This window comes from Moschus berezovskii, chromosome X, assembly GCF_049115385.1.
Source record: "Moschus berezovskii isolate FMDL1 chromosome X, NW_MosBer_1.0, whole genome shotgun sequence".
NCBI classification, from domain to species: Eukaryota; Metazoa; Chordata; class Mammalia; order Artiodactyla; family Moschidae; genus Moschus; species Moschus berezovskii.
The window spans coordinates 10477202-10494659 of record NC_142488.1 but is presented as its reverse complement, the minus strand read 5'-3'; the positions used below and the strand labels follow the sequence as shown (position 1 = coordinate 10494659).

The window sequence follows — 17458 nt, the reverse complement described above, 5'->3', positions numbered from 1 at the left end:
TTTTGAAAGTATCTGAGAAATACACAGCTGGAAATTGATTTAGCTCCATCTTTTATTTATCAACCTTCAGCAGCATTGTATTTTGAAATTTGAGGGCATGCTGTCTACTTGTAGACATAATAAGTCCCCTACATGTGAACCTTCAAGTTGCAAACTTTCAAAGATGTGAATGTGTTCCGATATGCCAGCTGTCATACTGTGCTTTTCAAGGTATTGTAAGATTAAAAATGTTTCCTTTATTTTTTGTTTGTTATGTATCATTTGTGTTAAAAGTATTATAAACCTACTGAAGTATAGTACTGTATAGCCAATTGTGTGAGTTGAGTACCTAGGCTAACTTTGTTGGACTTACAAACAAATTGGACTTAAAACACAGTCTTGGAACAGAATTCATTCATATGTAAGGAACCTACTGTATTTTCTTAGCTGACCTAGCCAGGTAGCTTCACACCCAGATCGATCTTCAGTGTGACTGCACACCTCTGGTCATGCACACACACCCTTCTTTCTGTACTAGTGTCCTAGTGCTATGCTGTGCTTAGTCGCTTTAGTCGTATCCGATGCTGTGCGACCCTACGGACTGTAGCCTGCCAGGCTTTCTCTGTCCATGGGATTCTCCAGGCAGGAATACTGGAGTGGGTTGCCATGCCCTCCTCCAGGGGATCTTTCCAACCCAGGGATCAAACGTGCATCTCGTAAGTCTCCTGCATTGGTAGGCGGATTCTTTACCCTAGCCACCACGTCAAAGAAGGCATCCTGGATCTGTGGTGGCTTTCTCCTATTTGTACAGCACAGGGACTAGCTCCTCTATGAAACAGCATCCCACTCATTAGGAGAGATGCACCCATCTGTCTCTCCTCTCTCTTTTGATGCACAGGAGTTGTTCCACTGGCTTCTGGGAACTGACTCCCACTGAAAGCAAATGGGCAGATGACCGCTGAGAATGACACTGGAGAGCCTTTTGTTCTGCTGTCTCTTCCCTGTGTGTGTGCTCTGTGTGCAGCTGGTGTGCAGACCTAGTACTTTACATCCTGCCACTCTGGAGCCCTAGTTCCTGGAGTGTAAAGAGGTCACTCACTCAGAATTTCTGGCTGTGTTTTAGTGGCTTGGAATTTCTAAAAGTCTCCAAGAGACTGTTTAGGAGGCTGTGTCAGAATTCTATGGAGACAATATAAGCATAAATCAAATATATATAATTATTATATAACTAAACACATATAAGTTTGTAATAACTAAATGTATATAAATATTAACACATAATTATGTAAATATATAAATAACTTTAAAGCATAAATGATATATGTGCTGTGCTTAGTTGCTCAGTTGTGTCCAACTCTTTGTGACCCAACGGACTATAGCCTACCAGGTTCCTCTGTCCATGGGGATTCTCCAAGCAAGAATGCTGGAGTGGGTTGCTGTGTCCTCCTCGAGTGAATCTTCCCAACCCAGGGATCAAACCCAGGTCTCTTACATTGCAGGCAGATTCTTTACCAGCTGAGCTTCCAGAGAAGCCCAAATGTTATATACCTACCATTCAGCTCAGTCAGTTCAGCTCAGTTGCTCAGTCGTGTCCGACTCTTTGCGACCCCATGAACCACAGCACGCCAGGCCTCCCTGTCCATCACCAACTCCCGGAGTTCACTCAGACCCACCTCCATCGAGTCGGTGATGCCATCCAGCCATCTCATTCTCTGTTGTCCCCTTCTCCTCCTGCCCCCAATCCCTCCCAGCATCAGAGTCTTTTCCAGTGAGTCAACTCTTCGCATGAGGTGGCCAAAGTATTGGAGCTTCAGCTTTAGCATCAGTCTCCTTCCAATGAACACCCAGGATTGATCTCCTCTAGAATGGACTGGTTGGATCTCCTTGCAGTCCAAGGGACTCTCAAGAGTCTTCTCCAACACCACAGTTCTAAAGCATCAATTCTTCTGCACTCAGCTTTCTTCACAGTCCAACTCTCACATCCATACATGACCACTGGAAAAACCATGGCCCTGACTAGACAGACCTTGGTTGGCAATGCCATTAATATATATTATATATATAAATGAAAGTATTAGTCACTTAGTTGTGTCTGACTCTTTGCAACCCTATGGACTGTAGCCTACTAAACTCTTCTGTCCATGGGATTCTCCAAGTAAGAACACTGGAATAGGTAGCCATTCCCTTTTCCAGGGGATCTTCCTGACCCAGGGATCAAACCCTGGTTTCCTACTTTGCAGGCAGATTCTTTACCGTCTGCCCCACCAATGCTGCTGAAGGTTGATGGCTAATCATTCTCTAAACCACCTTCTCCAAGGTAACTCATATTTTGATCTCTGTCACCATAGACTAGCTTTCTCCATTTTTCTACTTTATATCAGTGCGGTCATACTTTTTGTGCTCTTTTGTGTCTGGTTCTCTTGCATATCTTATCTGTGAGTTCACTCACAGTGTTGCATTTATCTGTCATACTTCCTTCTATGTATATACCACAATGTACCCATTCTCCTGATGATGTACACTGGAGCTGTTTCCACTGGCCAGGTATAAGGCAGGAAATTTTCCTGTTTTATGATTGGAGAGAGGGGTGTTTCCCCTTGCCACAAGGTTATATACTGTTGGAGTTCCAGCTTTATGGGAAGGAATGTTCTATTCAAATTGCCACCTTGGGCAGACTCTGGAATTTGCATTTCATCTCCTGAATCCGTGAGACCAGGAAACTAGAACTTAGATTCACCAGGTTCAACAAATTGCTTCTAGGCAAACAGTGGCTATAGAGCTACAATGTCCTGTCTAGTTATTTTGAGATCTAGGTGTTTATTTTCTTGTCTACTCATGGATTTTAAATATGTTATCCAGCATTTATAGATGCTTTCTGTGGAAGGTCAACTTGATATTTATTCTGCCTTACTGTAAGAAACATAAATAAATAAATATGTATGTCTAAAATGCCCCTTGGTTTTTGAGACCAATGTGTCTGTTCTAAAACTTATAAAAAATGAGGTACACTGATATTCCTTTTATCCATATTCTTTCTCAACTTATATAAGGACACCAAAGAGATTATAATTTTTGCTAAAATAATTTTCTTCTTCGGGTTTTGTTTGTGAGGATAACTATAAATATGTTCATTTCAAAAGTTTAGACTTGTTTCTTTTTAATACTTCCTCCATAAATCACTTTGTGTGATTCAGGCAGAAAATATTTTTAAGGAACTGTTTTTTACACAGTTTTGAGTTAGACCAAAGATGGGAGTGTGGAGACAGGAATAAAAGGAAACATCTATTATGCAAAGAGAAAAATAATGGTTGCCATTGAGGAGGTCTAGAGAAAGTGCTCTGCAAGTTCAGAGGAGAGGTGTATTTTTGGATTCCTTTTGAGTGGATCAGGAAAGTCTCAGTGTAAGAGGACAATCTGAGCTGAGCTCTGGAGAAGGAGCAATGATAAGCTTTTCTTTTGAAGGAAGAGGAGACATACTCACTGCATGAGCTCACATGGGAGCATATAGTTGAGTTGTCTGTAAGGACACATTCCTAGATTAGAACTGTGCTGTCCAACATGGCAGCCACTGACCCCACATGGCTGCTGAGAAATTGACATGTGGGTAGTGCGACTGACAAACTGACTGTGAAAGTTAAAAGTGAAAGTGTTAGTTACTCACTCATGTCTCTTTGTGACCCCATGGACTGTAGCCCACCGGGCTCCCTGTCTATGGGATTCTCCAGTCAAGAATACTGGAGTGGGTTGCCATTCCCTTCTCCAGGGGATCTTCCTGACCCAGGGATCGAACCCAGGTCTCATGCATTGCAGGCAGATTCTTTACCCTCTGAGCCACCAGGGATGTTGGTTGCTCAGTTCAGTTCAGTTCAGTCACTCAGTTGTGTCCGACTCTTTGCGACCCCATGAATCACAGCATGCCAGGCCTCCCTGTCCATCACCAACTCCCGGAATTCACTCAAACCCATGTCCATCAAGTCGGTGATGCCATCCAGCCATCTCATTCTCTGTCATCCCCTTCTCCTCCCACCCCCAATCCCTCCCAGCATCAGAGTCTTTTCCACTGAGTCAACTCGTCACAGATTCTTTACTGTCTGAGCCACCAGGGATATTGGCTGTAATTTTATGTAATTATAATGAAATTAAATTTAAACTTTACTAAAAAAAATGATGCTATGTTCAGTGTTTGGAAAACATTTAAATATGTTTGGTACAACTTGGGTATGTGAGTTGACTTTTTCAACTTTCATTTTATTAAACCTAAATCCAAATCAAATATTTGTAAAGAAAATTTATTATCCAAATTGAGATATGCTCTTACAATGCAAAATGTTTTATTAATCATTATTTTTATATTAATTGCACATTGAAATGATACTCTTTGGGATATTCGGGTTAGATAAAATATATCATTATGATCAATTTCACCTGTCTAGTTTTACTTTTTAAATCTAGCTACTGAAACATTTAAAATTACCTATGTCTCTTGCATCATATTTCTGTTGAACAGTGCTGAAGACAGAGGAAGGTTGGAGCATAATGTGGGAATGTCCTAGGAACTTTAGCAAGTTAACTTCTCTGGGTTTATCTTATCTCCTATGGTTCTTACCTCATACAAGTATTGAGAGGGCAAAATTAATTTTCATGCAAAGCCCATGTAAACACAGTGACAACTGGCTCAATAACTGGGTGTCATTGTTCTTCTTTAATGAGATAAAGAGGAAGAGAGTCAAGTTCTGCAGAAAAGGGGGAAACGATAAGGTTGCCTGATTTTATAAAACATGTGATGGCGTGGGTAGTAAGAAGGATCAATGCGTAATAGAGAGGGGTGTGTGGTGAATCAGCAAATGCAACTAAGGAAGCTGAAAGAAGATGGCAAGTGATGGATGAAAGGTGGAATTGGAGGATTGTTCTAGGCTTGGAAGGCAGTTTTAACTTTACCATGAATAGACAGGGTGTAGGTGGGAAAGCCAGGTCACCTGCGATGCCTCTTTTTAGTTTCAACAGAATGACACACTCCTTTGAGGCCAGTTGCTTAATTTGATGGAAAATATGTGGAGGGAAAAATTGTTCATAAATGTTGGTTTTGCTTTGTGTGTAAGTCCTGCTGCAGCTAAATAAAAAGGGGCAATTTATCTAAAGGTAGGTCTAAGAAACTTCTGATGAAATATTGAAGAAAACGAACAGTGTATACAGAGAGAAGTAAACTCGTGAAAGAAATAATTGGCACATTTTTTAGCTTTGCAGTTGGACTTGCTTGACAATTACTGAAGATAAGGAAAAGAAGGAGGGTTTGACTGCAATTTGTTAATTTTTGTAAACAGGTAGGAACATCCTGTGCCTTTCCCCTCTAATTATAGTTTATGAATAATTGTTTGAGTATTAGGACAGCTGTCTCTGTGCCTTTTAATATATTGCTATGTGTACTCCTTGTTTATCTGTGATTTAGTTTCTGTTTTCATGTCTATGTGAAGTAGACATCAGTAAAATTAATCACATCATCTTTAAAATGCTAAACAAAAAAGCTCAGCAAGAAACATTTGAAGTGAATGCACAGTGATTTCTTTCAAAATAAAGAAAAGGAAATAATAACTTTGTAAATATTCCTCATTAGTGGAAAGCTCCACTGTCTTCGGTCACAAAGAGGTCATGTTTTTTATATTCTCAAGGTGGAATTAATTTTACATTTTAAACAGTACATAAATGAATATAAGATTTAGGTGAATATATCAGAAAACTAAAATAACAGTAGCTCATAAAGATAGAAGTTTTTATTATTATTATTATTTAAAGGAGGCTGGATCTGCATTTACCTGGGGCCATGTTCCTTCAGTTTCCCTCCTCCATCCTTCCAGCACCTGCCTTTCTCCTTAAAGGGATTTGTGGTCTAAGATAACTGCTACTGCTACTGTAGTAGCTTTATAAGGACACATCACAGGCTGGGTGAAAGTGGCAGTATTGGTAGATTCCTGGGATGGTTCTTTAAAGAGTCTAGCCAGGTAGGAAAAACCAGGCTTTTGAGTACAAATGGAGAACTCTGATCCTAGGCTAAGAGCTGCTTTCTCTCTGCTTTGTTCACACTGCCTACTGGTACAAGTATATATTTGTTAGGGGTACAGAGCATGGCTAGGAGGTAGACAGTAGTTTGATAATCAGTTCAGTTCAGCCACTTAGCCATGTCCAACTCTTTGCAACCCCATGGAATGCAGCACACCAGGCTTTCCTGTCCATCACCAACTCCCAGACCTTGCTCAAATTCATGTCCATTGAGTTGGCGATGCCACCCAACCATCTCATCCTCTGTCGTCCCCATCTATCCTGCCTTCAACTTTCTCAGCATCAGGGTCTCTTCCAATGAGTCAGTTATTCACATCAGGTGGCCAAAGTATTGGAGCTTCATCTTCAGCATCAGTCCTTCCAGTGAATATTCAGGACTGATTTCCTTTAGGATGGACTGGTTGGATCTCTTTGCTGTACAAGGGACTCTCAAGAGTCTTCTCCAACACCTCAGTTCAAAAGCATCAATTCTATAGTGCTTAGCTTTATTTATGGTCCAATTCTCACATCCACACATGACTACTGGAAAAACGATAGCTTTGACTAGATGGACCTTTGTTGGCAAAGTAATATCTCTGCTTTTTAATATGCTGTCTAGGTTGGTCATAGCTTTTCTTCCAAGGAGCAAGCGTTTTTTAATTTCATGGCTACGGTCACCATCTACAGTGATTTTGGAGCCCCCCAAAATAAAGTCTGTCACTGTTTCCATTGTTCCCCCATCTATTTGCCATGAAGTGATGGGACCAGATGCCACGATCTTTGTATTTTGAATGTTGAGTTTGAAGTCAGCTTTTTCACTCTACTCTTTCACTTTCATCAAGAGGTTTTTAGTTCCTATTCACTTTCTTCCATAAGGGTGGTGTCATATGCATATCTCCCGGCAATCTTGATTCCAGCTTGTGCTTCATCCAGCCTGGCATTTCCCATGATGTACTCTGCATATAAGTTAAATAAGCAGGGTGACAATATACAGCCTTGATGTACTCCTTCCCCAATTTGGAATCAGTCTGTTGTTCCATGTCCGGTTCTAACTGTTGCCTCTTGACCTACATACAGATTTCTCAGGAGGCAGGTCAGGTGGTCTGGTATTCCCATCTCTTTCGGAATTTTAAACAGTTTGTTGTGATCCACACAGTCAAAAGCTTTGGCATAGTCAGTGAGGCAGAAGCACACTGAAATCATAATCACAGAAAACTAGTCGATGATCACATGGACCACAGCCGAATGTGGTCCACTGGAGAAGGGAATGGCAAACCACTTCAGTATACTTGCCTTGAGAACCCCATGAACAGTATCAAAGGGCAAAATGATAGGATACTGAATGAGGAATTTCCCAGGTCAGTAGGTACCCAGTATGCTACTGGAGCTCAGTGGAGAAGTAACTCTAGAAGGAATAAAGGGACGGAGCAAAAGCAAAACCAATACCCAGTTGTGGATGTGACTGATGATAGAAGCAAGGTCCGGTGCTGTAAAGAGCAGTATTGCATAGGAACCTGGAATGTTAGGTCCATGAATCAAGGCAAATTGGAAGTGGTCAAACAGGAGATGGCAAGAGTGAACATAGACATTCTAGGAATCAGTGAACTAAAATGGACTGGAATGGGTGAATTTAACTCAGATGACCATTATATTTACTACTGTAGGCAGGAATCCCTTAGAAGAAATGGAGTAGCCATCATGGTCAACAAAAGAGTCCGAAATGCAGTACTTGGATGCAATCTTAAGAACGACAGAATGATTTCTGTTCATTTCCAAGGCAAACCATTCAATATTACAGTAATCCAAGTCTATGCCCCAACCAGTAATGCGGAAGAAGCCGAAGTTGAACAGTTCTATGAAGACCTACAAGACCTTTTAGAACTAACACCAAAAAAAAAGATGTCCTTTTCATTATAGGGGACTGGAATGCAAAAGTAGGAAGTCAAGAAACACCAGGAGTAACAGGCAAATTTGGCCTTGGAGCACGGAATGAAGCAGGGAAAAGGCTAATAGAGTTTTGCCAAGAGAATGCACTGGTCACAGCAAACACCCTCTTCCAACAACACAAGAGAAGACTCTACACATGGACATCACCAGATGGTCAACACCGAAATTAGATTGATTATATTCTTTGCAGCCAAAGATGGAGAAGCTGTATACAGTTAGCAAAAACAAGACCAGGAGCTGACTGTGGCTTAGATCATGAACTCCTTATTGCCAAATTCAGACTGAAATTGAAGAAAGTAGGGAAAACCACTAGACCATTCAGATATGACCTCAATCAAATCCCTTATGATTATACAGTGGAAGTGAGAAATAGATTTAAGGGACTAGATCTGATAGATAGAGTGCCTGATGAACTATGGATGGAGGTTCGTGACATTGTATAGGAGACAGGGACCAAGACCATCCCCATGGAAAAGAAATGCAAAAAAGCAAAATGGCTGTCTGAGGAGGCCTTACAAATAGCTGTGTAAAGAAGAGAAGCGAAAAGCAAAGGAGAAAAGGAAAGATATAAGCATCTGAATGCAGAGTTCCAAAGAATAGCAAGAGAGATAAGAAAGCCTTCCTCTGTGATCAATGCAAAGAAATAGAGGAAAACAACAGAATAAGAAAAACAAGAGATCGCTTCAAGAAAATTAGAGATTCCAAGGGAACATTTCATGCAAAGATGGGCTCGATAAAGGACAGAAATGGTATGGACCTAACAGAAGCAGAAGATATTAAGAAGAGGTGGCAAGAATACACAGAAGAACTGTACAAAGATCTTCACGACCAAGATAGTCACGATAACGTGATCACTGACCTAGAGCCAGACATCTTGGAATGTGAAGTCAAGTGGGCCTTAGAAAGCATCACTACTAACAAAGCTAGTGGAGGTGATGGAATTCCAGTGGAGCTATTTCAAACCTTGAAAGATGATGCTGTGAAAGTGCTGCACTCAATATGCCAGCAAATTTGGAAAACTCAGCAGTGGCCACAGGACTGGAAAAGGTCAGTCTTCATCCCAATCCCAAAGAAAGGGAATGCCAAAGAATGCTCAAACTACTGCACAATTGCACTCATCTCACATGCTAGTAAAGTCATACTCAAAATTCTCCAAGCCAGGCTTCAACAATATGTGAACCGTGAACTCCCAGATGTTCAAGCAGGTTTTAGAAAAGGCAGAGGCACCAGAGATCAAATTGCCAACATCCGCTGGATCATGGAAAAAGCAAGAGAGTTCCAGAAAAACATCTATTTCTACTTCATTGACTATGCCAAAGCCTTTGACTGTGTGGATCACAATAAACTGTGGAACATTCTGAAAGAGATGGGAATACCAGACCACTTGACCTGCCTCTTGAGAAATCTGTATGTGGGTCAGGAAGCAACAGTCAGAACTGGACATGGAACAACAGACTGGTTCCAAATGGGAAAAGGAGTACATCAAGGCTGTATATTGTCACCTTGCTTATTTAACTTATATGCAGAGTACATCATGAGGAACGCTGGGCTGGAAGAAGCACAAGCTGGAAACAAGATTGCTGGGAGAAATATCAATAACCTCAGATATGCAGATGACACTACCCTTATGGCAGAAAGTGAAGAGGAACTAAACAACCTCTTGATGAAAGTGAAAGAGGAGAGTGAAAAGGTTGGCTTGAAGCTCAACATTCAGAAAACAAAGATCATGGCATCTGGTCCCATCACTTCATGGGAAATAGATGGAAAAACAGTGGAAACAGTGTCAGACTGTATTTTTTTGGGCTCCAAAATCACTTCGGATGCTGATTGCAGCCATGAAATTAAAAGACACTTACTCTTTGGAAGGAAAGTTATGACCAACCTAGAAAGCATGTTAAAAAGCAGAGACATTACTTTGCCAACAAAGGTCCGTCTAGTCAAGGCTATGGTTTTTCCTGTGGTCATGTATGGATGTGACAGTTGGACTGTGAAGAAAGCTGATCGCCGAAGAATTGATGCTTTTGAATTGTGGTGCTGGAGAAGATTCTTGAGGGTCCCTTGGACTGCAAGGAGATCCAACCAGTCCATTTTAGAGGAGATCAATCCTGGGTGTTCATGGAAGGACTGATGCTCAAGCTGAAACTCCAATACTTTGGCCACCTTATGCGAAGAGTTGACTCACTGGAAAAGACTCTGATGCTGGGAAAGGTTGGGGGCGGGAGGAGAAGGGGACAACAGAGAATGAGATGGCTGGATGGCATCTCCGACTCTGTGGACATGAGTTTGAGTGAACTCTGGGAGTTGATAATGGACAGGGAGACCTGGTGTGCTGTGATTCATGGGGTTGCAGAGAGTCGGACATGACTGAGCGACTGAACTGAACTGAACTGAGATGTTTTTCTAGAACTCTCTTGCTTTTTTGACAGATGTTGATCTCTGGTTCCTTTGCCTTTTCTAAATCTAGATTGAACATCTGGAAGTTCACGGTTCAATTATTGTTGAAGCCTGGCTTGGAGAATTTTGAGCGTTACTTTGCTAGTGTGTAAGATGAGTACAATTGTGATGTAATTTGAACATTCTATGGCATTGTCTTTCTTTGGGATTGGAATGAAAAACGAACCTTTTCAGGTCCTGTGGTCCTGTTGAGTTTTCCAAATGTGCTGGCATATTGAGTACAGCACTTTCACAGCATCATCTTTAGGATTTGAAATAGTTCAGTTCAACTGGAATTCTATCACCTCCACTAGCTTTGTTTGTAATGATGCTTCGTAAGGCTCACTTGACTTCCCATTCCAGGATGTCTCGCTCTAGGTGAGTGATTACACCATTGTGGTTATCTGTGTCATGAAGATATTTTTTGTATAGTTCTTCTGTGTATTCTTGCCACCTCTTCTTAATATGTTCTACTTTTGTTAGGTCCATACCATTTCTGTCCTTTATTGTGCCCTTATTTGCATGAAATGTTCCCATGGTATCTCTAATTTTCTTGAAGAGAACTTAGTCTTTCACATTCTGTTGTTTTCCTCTATTTCTTTGCATTGATCACTGAGGAAGGCTTTCTTATCTCTCCTTGCTATTCTTTGGAACTCTGCATTCAGATACTTATATCTTTCCTTTCCTCCTTTGCCTTTCACTTCTCTTCTTTTCTCAGTTATTTGTAAGGCCTCCTCAGACAACCATTTTGCCTTTTTGCATATCTTCTTCTTGAGGATGGTTTTGATCATCACCTCCCGTACAGTGTCACAAACCTCCATTCATAGTTCTTCAGGCACTCTATCTATCAGATATAATCCTTGAATCTATTTTTCACTTCCACTTTATAATCATAAGGGATTTGATTTAGGTCATACCTGAATGGTCTAGTGGTTTTCCCTACTGTATTCAATTTAAGTCTGATTTTTGCAATAAGGAGTTCATGATCTTAGCCACAGTCAGCCCCCGGTCTTGATTTTGCTGACTGTATAGAGCTTCTCCATCTTCAGCTGCAAAGAATATAATCAATCTGATTTCGGTGATGGCCATCTGGTGATGTCCATGTGTAGTCTTCTCTTGTGTTGTTGGAAGAGGGTGTTTGCTATGAACAGTGCATTCTCTTGGCAAAACTCTGTTAGTCTTTGCCCTGCTTCATTTTGTACTCCAAGGCCAAACTTGTCTGTTACTCTAGGTATCTCTTGACTTCCTACTTTTGCATTCCAGTCCCCTGTAATGCAAAGGACATCTTTTTTTTGGTGTTAGTTCTAGAAGATCTTGTAGGTCTTCATAGAACCATTCAACTTCAGCTTCTTTGGCATTAGTGGGTGAGGCATAGACTTGGATTACTGTGATAGTGAATGGTTTGCCTTGGAAATGAACAGAGATCATTCTGTCATTTTTGAGATTGCACCCAAGTACTGCATTTCGGACTCTTTTGTTGACTATGAGGGTTACTCCATTTATTCTAAGGGAATCTTGCCCACAGTAGTAGATGTAATTGTCATCTGAATTAAATTCACCTATTTCTTTCCATTTTAGTTCACTGATTCCTAAAATGTCAATGTTCACTCTTGCTGTCTCCTGTTTGACCACTTCCAATTTACCTTGATTCATGTACCTAACATTCCAAGTTCCTATGCAATATTTTACAGCATTGGACTTTACTTCCATCACCAGTCACATCCACAGCTGAGTGCTTTTTTTGATTTGGCTCTACCTGTTCATTCTTTTTGGAGATGTTTCTCCACTCTTCTCCAGCAGCATATTGGGCACCTACTGACCTAGGGAGTTCGTCTTTCAGTGTTCTATCTTTTTGCCTTTTCATACTGTTCATGCGGTTCTCAAGGCAAGAATACTGAAGTAGTTTGTCATTCCATTCTCCAGTGAACCAGGTTTTGTCAGAAATCTCCACCATGACCCGTCCTTCTTGGGTGGCCCTACATGGCATGGCTCATAGTTTCATTGAGTTAGACAAGGCTGTGATCCAAGTGATCAGTTTGGTTAGTTTTCTGTGATTATGGTTTCCATTCAGTCTTCCCTCTGATGGATAAGGATAGGAGGCTTTTGGAAGCTTCCTGATAGGTGGGACTGGTTGTGGGAGAATCTTAGTCTAACTCTGATGGGCAGGGCCATGCTCAATAAATCTGTAATCCAATTTTCTGTTGATAGGTAGGACTGTGTTCCCTCCCTATAGTTTGGTGTGAGGTCAAACTGTGGTAGGGGTAATGGAGGTAATGGTGACCTCCTTCAAATGGGCTTATGCCAGGACTGTTGTATTCAGTGCCCCTGGCCCCATGGCAGCCACTGTCGACCCACACCTCTGCCAGAGACTCCTGGGCACTCACAGGCAAGTCTGGGTCAGTATCTTGTGAGGTCACTGCTCCTTTCTCCTGGGTCCTGGTGCTCACAAGGCTTTGTTTGTGCCCTCCAAGAGTCTGTTTCCCCAGTCCTGTGGAAGTTCTGTAATCAAATCCCATTGGCCTTCAAAGTCAAATTCCCTGGGGGTTCTCAGTCCCTTTGCCAGATCTCCAGGTTGGGAAATCTGTTGTGGACCCTAGAACTTTCACAATAGTGTAAGAACTTCTTTGGTATAATTGTCCAATTTGTGGGTTGTCTGCTCAGTGACTCTGTGGTAGGGTTCACATGCCATGCCTCCCAGGTCTGCTGCAGCCAGAGCCCCTGTCCCCAGGCCACTGCTGACCCATGCCTCTGCAGGAGACACTCAAACACTCAAAGGCAGGTCTGGCTTAGTGTCTTGTGGGGTCCCTGGGTCCCTGAGCCCTCCAAGCATCTCTGGTGGGTATAGGGTTTGATTCTAAATGCGATCTGCTCCTACTGTCTTGTTGGGGCTTCTCCTTTGCCCTTGGATGTGGGGTATCTTTTTTGGGTGGATCCAACATTCTCCTGTCAATGGCTGTTCAGCAGTTAGTTGCGGTTTTGGAGTTCTCATAGGAGAAGATGAGCGCATGTCCTTCTATTCCGCCATCTTGTCTGTTAATAATCATAGCTAACGTTTGTATATAGTTCCTACATGTCAGGCTCTGTTTTAACCCTTTTATATATACACATGTGTTTGATCTTTTCAAGAACCTGACGAGGTGGGTTACACGTAAGAAAATTGGGGTACTGAGGAGTTAAGTAACTTGTCCGGGGTCACCCATCTATAAGAAGTAGGAAGCGAGTTAGGGCAGTCTGGCTACAAGTCCATGTCCTTATAATCCTGCTGAACTGCCCTACACTTCCCTATGCTGACTCCCAGGTGGCTAACAGTCACTATGAGTGCTTTACCTCAACTCAGGGCTAAGCAGCAATGCTAGAATCAGAGAAGACCAACAGAAAAATCAGAATAATCAGGCAAGGATATGAATTGTCAACTCCCAGAGGAGTAAACAAACAAACAAGAAGAGACATGGAGGAGAGAGGGGGTAAGAAGGGGCAGAAAAGGGAAGGGAAGGGAGATTATTATTATTAAATATATGAGGACATCATCAAGCTCCTTTGTTGTTAGAGACATGCAAGTGAACACAATAATGAGACATCACTTTAAATTCAACATATTGGCAAAAGTTAGAAAGCTGGAAATGCCAGGCATTGGTGAGGAACTGGGGATCTGGGACTCTTCATTCACTGTCATGGTGTAGACTGGTACAGCCATTCAGGGAGGGAATCTTTTTATACTTTGTCAAATTCAAGTACCTTACCCCATGACCCAGCACTTCTGCTCCTGAGTATATATATCTCAGAGAAACTCTTAAACAGATCCATCAGCAACAACACAGAGACGTTCATCAGAGCATTTTTTGACACTGGGGAGTTGCAGGCAACCAATTGTTCATCCCCGGGGGAACAGATAGTTTAGACACGCACTAGGAAACATGATGCAGCAGTTCGAAGTGCCAGGCTGAATATATGTGTAGCAACGTGAGTAGATGATTTATTTTTAAAAGGGTTGAATATCTGTTCTCTTCTATTAGTCATTAATTGAAGTTGACCATTTGTTCCAAAAGTTTATTCCTTCAGAGAGTCTCTCAATTGCAATACTTTTAATTCCTATGCTGATCTTAGGGACTGAAGAATTAAGTACCCACTGAAAACACTGAGCTCCCTGGAGTACACCAAAGGCCATTAGATATGCCACTCCTCCTGCTCAAAGTGTTCTTCTCCTTCAACTGGTTGGTGCTTTTTTGCCTTCTGCCACCAACTCAAGTGAACCTTCTCTGACTCAAGCCTGGGTCCATGTTCTTCTTTTTCTTTGTCTGCACAGCACCAAGTACTCACCTCCATGATAGGTAAGCCTATCGTCTTGTACCCTGATTGCCTGTTTACTTTGTTTACCTTTCCCACTACACTTGGCATAAGGGCCATGTCTCAGACTTCTTTCCCAGCTCCTTGCTTAGAGACTGGATCACAGTAAGTGACCAATAGATGTTTTCTGAATGAGAAATTAATAAATGAGTAAATGAGTCAAGGATGAATGAATGAATGGCCTAGTCAGGAGCCTTCCCATGAATCATCTCACACTGTCTGTTGTGTTTCACTGGCCTGCACCTATTGACTTTGCAATGCTCAAGGTTGAGAGAAGCTGGAAAATAAAAATATTTTGGCTGAACACACTGTCCTCCCCAAAGGACAGAGGGGCTCTCTAACCAAGGAAGCAGGCAAGAGTGAACAACCAACAGTCCGTTCTCTATAAACTAATAATGGCCTCTTACAACTGAACCCCCTGAGAGCACTATCTACCCCATGGGTCATGTCCTTTCTCTGATCAATGACTGGTCAGCAGTTTGATGCCCAAAGTCTGATCTATTTACAACCAGTCCTGTTCTTCCTGACTTACATGGAATTTTCTGTCTCTTCTATTTCTATCTCCTCTGCTGGTTTATTTTCTGCAAGTGAAACTCATCTCTGGTTCTCTGGGTAAGCACTGTCTGTATTAGCTGCCTTCCAATTGGGGACTATGTCATATTTTAAAGTGAGTGACTTTGAACATTAAGTCCAGCTCAGCTCAGCAAGCTACTGCCTCCTTGGGAGCCAGGCGAAGACAGACATAGACAGAAGAAAGTTAGCCATTCTGACTTTGTTCTACGTTATTTTTCTAAGTTATGTCCATCCTGGAGGGACACACTCATTGAATGCAAAGTAATCTGAAATCAATATTTAAATGAAGAGTAAGATTGCTCATGGCCTCTGTCGCCTCTTTCTCTCCCTCATCCTTCTCCATGTGCCCTTTCCACGTCTTCTCTGGAGTAACCATGGTTGAATGCAAGGCAAATTCTTCTGCATACTATATGACTTGTACCTGTCTCTCCACTCACCCAACACTACCTGCCACTCTGCTTAGGTTCTTGTGGGCACTGAAGTCCTGAACTGAGCAAAAAGAGAGAAATCTACCCATGCCACTGACAAGAGACATGTAAATTGCTGCCATCAAGTGGCAGTGAGCTGGCCGCCCAGATTTCAGCCTGGGACAGACCATGGTGAATTTCCCAACCACTGAGCAGACAGCAGGGGAGAGATGGGAGCATTTTCTCACATCCTTCCAAGGGTCTTACCACCCCATTTTAAAAAAAACAAAACACTTCACTCAACCACGCAGCTAGTAGAAACACCTACACGAGTACAGCAAGGTGCTGGCATGGGTCCAACACTTGCTGCTGTTGTTTGATCTCCTGTTGCGTCACCATAGGATTTAGGTTAGAAAGTTGGAGGAAAATATATCATAGAGTCTTTGCCACAGAAAATTGTGAATTCCAATCTCACCCTGGCACAGCTCTTGTGGTTGATTTGGGGAAAGAAATGGCTGCTTTCTAAGATTTGGGGGGATCAGAATGCCATTCTAAATCTCCTAAAAAATCAGTGAATCAGTTTAGAGTAAATTTTCAAACACGGCATGGTGGTGATGTTTTCTTTCTTGATTGAGTCATTAAAACGACAAAATTGCTAGATTCCTATTGTGTTCTTCCTTGACCAGGACTACAGTAAAGTTGGAACGTGTTTTCAGAGGGTTGGGAAGGAGGAAACACAAGGACACCATTATGCACCATGCAAATAAAGTAAAAGGTCATTTTCCCACATCTTCTCAAGGTTTAATCTTAATCTGGGACAAACACAGTTTAATGTTTTTTTTTTTTTATGGAGAGGACACTGCTGTGGGTGGAGCAGAGATGAGGCAGTTCCCTTGGACTAAGCTGTGACTCAGCTTAGGTCACATCTATTGGCCTTAATTCTCAGAGAGAATTAGATGTGTGTGATTTTACAAGTTGGACTTTCTTTTTTAAAACATTTTAAAAAGCACTAGAAGGAAATGTGCAGCCCATCTTGTGCTAAAAGGCCAGCAGACACTGTTGCTCTCTGATTGCCCCTGGTTCATTTTGTGTCTCATAAATAAAATATTTCTGCAAAAATATGGAAAATATCCTTGCCCTAAATTGGGAAAACAGCTTTGCTTTAATTTCCTTCCCTGCAAGTTGGCAACTGGGTAAAAGAAAATATTTTGACTTCCAGAAATGCTATTGTCCCTCCTCCAGGCTTCCTCCTAAAGACCTAGGGTATGAGCAGTCTGAGGGGCATCCTCTCTGATCGGTTCTGGTCGGGTCTGATCTTTTTCTCCTTGACATTGGCCCCTGGTTTTCAGCCACTAGAGCCTATGGCTGGGAAGATTTTCTGCCTGCAGGAAGTCTAAACTCCAGTCATATCTTTCAACTCCATCCTTAGCCTCCAAGATAGGAAAGAGGCTTCCTTGATAACATTCTGCTGAGCTGTCCTGCATGCAAGAAACTTTGTTTCATCATCCCTGAGATATGTTTCCAGAGCCTGGTTGTGATGGTTACAAAGAAATCTGTACCTTGGCTAGATTTGCGGAAGAAAATTCAGTGAGGCACATCTATCAACACTGATAACTTGTTCATTTATTCGTTCAGTCAGTGAAGCTTCTTTGAGTTTCTTCTCTGTGTCCAGCAAACGTGCTAGGCACTTGAGGTGTCAAAGTGAAAAATACAGATACCTGCTACCTTCATAGCTAATACTG

The 17458-nt window shown here is 41.9% G+C and overlaps 1 protein-coding gene across 1 annotated transcript in view; it reads left to right on the top strand.

Moving 5' to 3' along the window:
- ARHGAP6 (Rho GTPase activating protein 6) overlaps positions 1 to 17458 on the top strand; it is a 563891-nt gene that overhangs the window by 202729 nt on the left and 343704 nt on the right. The gene's annotated exons all lie outside the window — the stretch shown is intronic.